Raw genomic sequence first — 8,959 nt, 5'->3', positions numbered from 1 at the left:
TTATATAAAGATACATCATTCTTCTCTCTCATTATTAATTCCTTGCTATGCCAAAAAAAATCATATGTGACAGATCAATTAATGTGCATGATACACCTATTAATTGAGACTAGCCCAAATAGGTTACATGTCTATAATGGTTTGGTCAGATCCGATCACTAAAACCGTATTGATTACTTGCCCTTATGCCACTTTTAAGGTATCTTCAACTATCCATATCACCTAGACATAAGCGTGTCAATGTTATATTTTGGCCTATGTGAAGGAGAGAATAAATAGAAGGAGAGAAAATACTAGCTACTAGTTAGTAGGCAGTCTACTCATTCAATATAATAATATTACAATCTATTACATGTAGACCTATATTAATTTTATAGTTAGTGCTATAATTAAACTATTAGAGAGGTTATCTACAGTGTAATCTATTGATAGCATGTACACCTCTTGTAGATAGCAACTATCTATATTGTTGAAGATACTCTTACGTTCTCATCTATCATCTGTGGCTTCTTTTGGAACGTATAGTGTATACCTAGCTAATTAACCAATGTGGCTTTCCAATTTGCACAAGCAAACGACTGTACTGTCTACACACTTGAAATTGGCTTTAAAGCTTTATCTTGTGGATAGCAAACGACTGTACTGTCTAGATAGCTCACAACCTCACAGTTCCTGAAGGACATCAAGCATAGCCTGGCGCGGTTTGCACATGGCTTCCAGAGGAACAGCCCTCGGGAGGGTGATCCCGGCCCCTTCGGTCATGTCAACCTTGGCGTCACCGACCGTGTCCCAGTCGAAGCACTGGATCATCGTCCCCAGGACCAGCCCCAACACCCGGACCGCGAGCGTCTCCCCGGGACAACTCCGCCGTCCCATCCCGAACGGTATCATGAACGACTGTTCGGGCTTGCCGTTTTCGAACCGCTCCGGCTTGAACGCGGCCGGGTCCGGCCATACCGCCGGGTCCCTCTGTATGGCGTACATGTTGACGAGCAGCATGGTTCCGCTCGGGACGTGGTAGCCGCCGGCCGTGCAGTCCGCGATGGACTCGTGCGGTACGAGCATCGGCGCGGCGGGGTACAGGCGGAGGGCCTCGCTGACGATGCACTGGAGGTAGCGGAGGCGCGGCACGTCCTCGGAGCCGAGCAGGCGGGAGTTCCCCACGGACGCGTCCATTTCCGCCTGCGCTTTCTTCACGACCTCGGGGTGGTTTAGGAGCAGAGCCATCGCCCATTCGGCCGTCGTCGCCGTGGTCTCCGTTCCGGCGCTGAACATGGTCTGCAAATTAGGAAGACAAAAGGAGGGGTCGTCGTGTTGGTGAGGACCGAGTGACATTGCAGCGTTTACTTGTGACTACGGACGATGACAACGTACGAAAGATGTCTATCAAGATTCAAGAAATCGCAGCACGAACACATTCACGGCACGGCACTACGTATAAAATAGGTACAACCTCTCACCGACATGACATGCTGCCCTATCAAAACCGACTGGGATCTGTTAACGTCGAAGTCACATTGACTTTGTCTCAAAGCCCCACGCGTTAGTGACCAACAGTGAAGTTAGGAGATCCCGATCGTATCAAAATAAGTTGATATACCAGCTAAAGGTTTAAGATTTTAGAGAAATAGACACCGCTCACCGCTACAAGCACGTAATTGACTCCGCAACAATGATTTATTGTGGTAACTGAAACTGCAGCAGCAATTACAAAGACAGTGACAAATATATAACCAATGGCACAATAAGCACTCACCGCGCACAGCGACATGATCATGGTATTGGTGTAGACCTCCGGCTCTGACTTCTGCAAAGAGAGCAGCACGGCTATCATGCTCTTGTTCTCGCTCTCGTCGCCGTCGACGTCCATCCTCCGCTGTTCCGCGTCGATGAGCTGCTGAAGGAACTCGTCCCTTGTGCTCACCGCGGCCAGGAGCTTCTTCCTCACGCCGTACACGTCGAACCATCTTAGTACCGGCAGGTAGTCCCACATATTGGCTCCGCCGAGCAGCGGCAATACGGTGTCGAGCACCTTCTTGAACTTCTGGGCTTCCGGTGACATGTCCGTGTCCGCGTCCGCGTCCGCGTCCGCGTCCGCTTTGGCAGCGGCGTGGGACGTCTTCGTCTGCGCGATGGTTTCCATCAGGGCGCTGAGGGAGAGTTCGAACAGCCTCCGCTTCAGCTCGACCCTCGCGATGCCGCCGGGGGCGATCGCGGCGGCTCGGTACATCCGCCTCACCATCGCACGCACCTCGGCGGCGACGATGGGGCCCATCAACGTCACCCGGTGCGTGGACAGGAGCTGCACCGCGGCGACGCGGCGGAGGTTGCGCCAGTGCTGGCCGTAGGCGATCGTCGTGAGCCGTAGGTCACCAGCTGCAGCGAGGGGAAGCTCGGCCGGCTCGCAAAGGACACGTCGTTCTCGGTGAAGCACTGCCTAGCGATCTCCGCGGAGGACACGATTACGGTGTCGCGCGATCCGAGTCGGAGGAAGACCACAGGACCGTAGCGCGCGGCGAGGCGCGCGAGCGTGGTGTGGACCGGCTTCTTGAGGAGGTGGAGGTGTCCGAGTACCGGGATGGCTCGAGGGCTCGGCGGCAGCTGCTTCATGCTCTTGTTCTTGCCATTGATCTTTCTGCCTCTGCGGCCGAGGAGACGGTGGAGTGCGAAGAGGAAGACGAACGAGAGGACGGCGACGTAGGCCGTCTCCATGTTTGAGAGTGAGGTGCTCTCGACTTGTGTGTTGTCATCTGCTCTTGCTACTCCTGTATTTATGGACGAACTCACGCACTGCGCGTATCTGGAACTTCATCAGAATTCAGAAGTCATATATGTGTGCTAGATTTTCAGGGCTACTTTTCTGTTTGACCTGTAGTCTTCCAGAAACACCATAGCTTCTCCCTTTCTTCCACGGTGTGCGTAGTACTATGTGGACTCTTAGTAGCGGAGCTAGTATTTTTATGTTAGGCAGACATTCCAATTGTTTATAAGATTGTGAAATCAATATATAAGTATAAAATTTTTAAAAGTATAATACAAATGTATTAAAAAATACTCGTGATACCGTAAATGTAATAAATAAGTTCAATTTTTTTAAAATACAATATAAATTATTGAATTATGAAATAAGATCTTATATAAATAAGATATTAAAATACTACTTTAGATTCTTCAATTTGCGCTTCTTATGGCTATGAAAGCCTCAATTATGTTATCCTCACTTACTTTGAAGGAAATATTCAACTCAATAAATGTGATTAAGCCGGATAATGGTTCAAAGTTTGGCACAAACTATACAATCTAATTTCTAAAATTTTGCTAATTAAGTATCATGTGAGTAATCTAAATAATAAAAAAAACAATAACATCAATATATGTCAACAAATATCGAAACAACTAACAAGATCGATCGATCCCAATAATAATAGTACTCTATCGTGTAATGCATATGTTCTAGTTGCTAGCTAGTACCGTAGCCACTTCGCTTCCCTTTCTCTTTTCTCTTTTTCTAAACTAGGATCAAAGCTAGTACTTGATTTTCTATATAAGGATCACAACTAAGGATCCTCATGTGCCTAAAGCAATCATTAACTTACTTGTTGTTAAGCTTTTTCAAAATTTTATCAATGACACTAAGATACACTTCTCTTCTATTGTTAAGCTCTTGTTAAATTTTATCAATGACACTAAGTTACACTTCTCTTCTATAATGATCATCAATTGTATTGTACCAGATAAGTTAAAACTCATGGCATTGCAAATTTTGAAATTGCAATCAACATTGAACATGCAAGATTATAAGATCAATTGAAGTTCACGGCATTGCAACATTAAACCTCAAACATTTCTGTTGGCTGAGTGGTTGTGCTTTGTGCTCACAGCCTCACGCTCCCTAGTCCCTACACATACTTACACAAAAATGCACGTATGTAGGGATCGGTGATGTCCTAAGAGGGGAGATGAATTAGAACACCTAAAACTAATCGGCTCCAAAAACTTCACAAGATAAACATATATCAATTTCTATCTAAATATGCTTTAGATTTATCTAGTATGTCTACTATATCGTTCAAAAAGGTTTGCATCCTATAAAAAATCTCATCAAATTACTCTAGAAAGGTAAACATGGAAATGTAGATTGCAAGTATGTAAATACGAAAATGTAAAGATGTTAGAGAGAGCAAACTTAGTATAAGGAATTTCTATCATGTAATATCGATGACATAAATACCACCTATAGTCCACATTGAAGTAGCCACCTAGGCTATAGCTCTCGAATGGCACCCAGTCACGACCATTAAGCCACCTAAAACTCAAGTAGGTTGAGCCACCAAGGTAAGGCCTCATCACAAGCCTCTTTTCTGGTCTTATCGCCGTCTTTACTTAGGAACTTGAGCCACCAAGGTAAGAGTCTTCGCGTCCCTATACAAGAGTCTTGCCACCACTCCACACCAAGTCGAAGGGTTGACAAGCTTGAGCCACTAAGGTTTAAGGTGTCGGTGAGTCACCAAGACTCCAAGGCACCGGCGTATCACTTGGTACAATGTAATATCACTCATTGATCCTCTCTCTATGCAACAACTCTCTATAGGCCTATTAGCACTAATCACTTCTTAATATTGTGCTTAATTACCTTGAATGATCACTTTTAGCACTTTGGTGGCTTGTATGTCTTCTCTAGTGTATATGAGTTTCTCTAGACTCCAGCACACTCAAATGGCTAAGTGGGGGAGTATTTATAGCCTCAACCCTACGAACTAGCCATTGTTCCAACGGTCAATTTTTTTTCCTTAACATCAAATTTTTTGACGTGTTGCTTCTCTGAACACCGGACCATCCGGTGTGTGGTCTAGCCATTGCTAGCTGTCACTAGGCGTTAACTAGCCGTTGCATCTCTGAATTACTTCGGCAAAGCATCTTTTGTATGCGCTTGGTCATCCGACGTGTGTAATTCCATCTCCCACTGAGCTGGAGGAAAATCCTTCTGGAAAATGCTCCAGCGAAGACTTGTTGTATGCGCCGAACCATCCGACGTACACATGCTTGAAAACCAGCTCTTGGAAAACACTCCAGTGTAGCCAACTTCATATCATCGGACCATCTGGCGATCAAACTCTTTCTGCCACCGAGAAACAACTCTTGGAAAATGCTCCGGTGAAGACTCCTGACCAAACACCGGACCATCCGGTGAGTAGAAATCCTCAATACATCGAGCCAAGAGACAAATCTCTAGAAAATACTCCAGTGTGCACATAATCTTAACAGCAGACCATCTGGTGTATTGTTCCCGAAAAAACCTCTTTTGAGTCAAAATACTCTGGCGTGTTTATCTTACTCAGTGTCGAACCATCTGGTGAGTGTAATCTTTTCTGAACTCGTCCAGTTCAAACTTTTTTGAGTTCCGCTTCGATGGCTTCTTCATGTATTGCATCCATGGGACCTACTAAAGTATACACTTAATAAATATGTTAGTCCTATTGACTATACTGTTATTAATTACCAAAATCACATACATGTCCTAAAAGAGCCGTGTTCGCTTCAATCTTCCCCTTTTTGGTGATTGATGACAACACAACCAAAGTAAGTGGCAAAATATAAATGAACCAAATGTAAAGTGTACAAATAATGAATGACAACAATTATAAAGTGCACAAGGCTTTACCACTTTCCATGGATGCATGGTAAGAATAACCAATAATATCAATTATAAGAACACCAATAATACCAATTGAAAATGAACTATTGATACCAACTGAATATAGATCAATTGTAAGGAAAATATCCCATCTTTGTCATATTAACTTTGTCCCCCTTTTTATCGTGACTGTCATTGAGACAATTCTCCCATTTTATTCATCACCACTATTTCCCTTGTTCGATCCATGAAAGAACTCTTTGCTTTACATGTTTCTTGCCTTGATATCACTTGCATTCCTTCCATGCGTATTTCTAGCATCATGCTTCTCCCTTTGTCAATAATCTTTAACAATTTTGCATCATGTAACTTGAACTTGCTTTGGTCATCAAAATTCTCCTCCTTTTCAATAATCTCAAAAAGTCTACAAAGACATGTTGATCTCAAGGGAAAATATTAGAGCACGTAAGAGAGATCTTCATGAACCATGATCCAATAAGATGATATCATTTGTAGAAATCCAATGTGAAAGGAATGATACCAATTATAGGTATGCATGCCAACTGTAGGGATACAATTAAAATGGGCAATGTGGATATCATTTGAAACGAAAACATATGGATCATAATTTATGAAAATCACATAATATAGTCTAAACTTTCCCTATCTGTATACATATAATGAGAGTGAAATATATGCACAACTAAATGATATGTAGAGATAGGAAGTTTAAGTCATATTATACATAGAGGTAGCTTAAAAGATTAAATGAATTGATAATAATACCAATTGACGAATAAGCATTGCATACTTCTAGGACTTGTAGATTACTCCATAAGACTAAAAAAATACAGCGTGCAACATAAGTTAGTCTCAAAATCACAACCCATAAGATATACTCCTCCTAAATATGTGCATACTAGTGTTGAATACTTGTGAGAGACATGTACTTATCATTGATAACAATGATAATTTATCATATAGATTGGACTCAATACATATAAAGGATACTACTTGTAGAAATATGTTATAAAAAGAATCTACAACTAATAAAGCATGTAGGTTGCTCATGTGTTAGAGAGAAACACAAGCAACCTATTATATCGCAAGAAAATGAAATATGCATATGCAATCTTAAACAAGGCAAATGTACTAGATGCAAAATAAAATACATGAATAAAAATTCTAGCTACAATTACCTCTTTTACTTTTGGATGGGAGATTTTGGGTATATGATGATAAGGGTTTTCATCTATGCATCTGATCTTGTACACTTGACTTCTTTGCTTGAACCTTCACTTCATCTTATGAGTCAAGTCCCTAAAATCCCAGAGCTAACCTGTAGACTTTAAATCTTCTTTGGAACCCGATTGAGGCCCTTAATGTTGGTGATGACTTCCTTGGGCACATAAATGGGTTGATTCCACCATCAGCCATTTCTTCCAACCATGTGTTCAACCACTTTATCATTGTACTTCTTATTGAGCTTATAGTGGTTGCTCTGTCTTTATCTTGTAGTTGACTTGGTGTAGATGTTGGATGTCTTATTTGAGAGCTTCTCCTTGGTCTCCTTAACTTGTTTGCATTGGAATGACTTATGACATTCTTGATGACACTTAAAGCATGTCACAGTGGACCCCTCTGCAAGCTTGTTTACCATATTGTCACGATTATCTTGAGGATGTTGGACATGATTCTTGCCTTTCAATCTTGCTAAGTCCTTCTTGAGCTGCTCCACTTATTGCTTGAGCTCATCATTCTCTTTGGCCGTAAGGCACTTGTATGATAATTTACGTGATGACGACATTGAAGAAGAGCTTATTTTGGAGAAGTGGATGGTGAAGCTCTCATCAATTGAGCTTGAATCTTCATCTTCACTCATCCATCTTCATATACTTGCAAATGCTTTGGTTCTTCCCCTTATTTACCTCTTATTCTTGGTCTTTTTCTCCTTCTTAATATGATCGATTGTGTTGACCAAGTCTTTCATGGAGATTAGATGATTAATCTTGACGTTGATCCTCTTGAGGTATTTCTCTAATTTTGAGATGAGCTTGGTGGTTTTGGGATCCATTTCTTCGTCACTTGAGGCATTTTTTCTCTCTTTATCTTCATCACCATCATCTTCGCTTGAGCTTGATTCTTGATCTTTCCTTCTCATCTTCTGTGGCATTTGTGGGCATGGAGCTTTTTTGCTTGTGAGGGCAAGGTTCTTGTCACCGGATGAGGAGAAAGTGTCAACCTCTATGTTTATGGTCATCTCATAGACGGTGATCTTGCCGAAAACTTAGCTTAGAGTCATCTTGAAAATATCGTTGTTGTCGTAGATAATGGAGACTATCAACTTTTACTTTAGAATGAGAGCTTGAAGTATTCTTGTCACCACTTGATCATCTTCAATTGGCGTCAAAACTAGCCCATTGATCTCATTGACAAGAATATTCAAATGTGAGTACATGTCATTAGTACTTTCATGGGCAAGTTGTTTAATGTCATTGAGCTTAGTGACTAGCACATGATATTTCTTATTTGGCACATCCTTTGTGCCTTGGTGAGAGAATATACTTGATTAAATGCATCCTTAGTGCAAATATCATGTGTATTGGTGAGAAAATATACTTGATTAAATGCATCGATAGATAGAGAAGATAAAAGGATACTCTTAGCCAAAGCATCGAATTACCTCTCCTTGTTTGTGAGACGATTCTTTATCCCTTCCTCAGTGACTCTCCAAAAATCTAAACCTTTGGCTTGAAGAAAACAAGTCGTTACAATTTTCCTACGGGGGAAGTGAGTGCCGCCAAAATATGGAGCACTACTGATATCTATCCCAACCCCGAACGTCACAAATCTCTAAGATGTTAAGCCTATTAAGAGCAAAAGGCTTTGATACCATTTGTACGGATCGGTGATGTTCTAAGAGAGGGAGTGAATTAGGATACCTAAAACTAATCGGCTCCAAAAACTTCATAAGATAAACTTATATCAATTTCTATCTAAATGTGTTCTAGTTTTATCTCGTGTGTCTACTCTACCGTTCAAAAAGGTTTACAACCTATAGTCAATCCTAGCAAACTACTCTAGCAAGGTAAACATATAAATATAGATTGCAAGTATGTAGATACGGAAATGTAAATATGGTAGAGAGAGCAAACTCAGTATAAGAAATTTTTATCCCGTGGTACCAATGGTATAAATGCCACCTAGTCCATGTTGGAGTAGCCACCTATGCTATAGCTCCTAGACGGCACCCGGTTATGACCCTTAAACCACCTAGACCTCAAGTAGCTTGAGCCACCAAACCATCAAAGCAAGGCCTCACCA

The 8,959-nt window shown here is 41.8% G+C and overlaps 1 pseudogene; it reads right to left on the bottom strand.

Annotated features, from left to right (window-relative positions):
- Window positions 1-468: 468 nt before the first annotated feature.
- LOC133915395 (cytochrome P450 81Q32-like) lies at window positions 469-2,784 on the bottom strand (annotated as a pseudogene).
- Window positions 2,785-8,959: the final 6,175 nt, after the last annotated feature.

Source organism: Phragmites australis, chromosome 4, assembly GCF_958298935.1.
Source record: "Phragmites australis chromosome 4, lpPhrAust1.1, whole genome shotgun sequence".
Classification (NCBI taxonomy): Eukaryota; Viridiplantae; Streptophyta; class Magnoliopsida; order Poales; family Poaceae; genus Phragmites; species Phragmites australis.
Note: the sequence above shows the minus strand (reverse complement) of the source record. Positions and strands in the feature narration are given on the sequence as shown.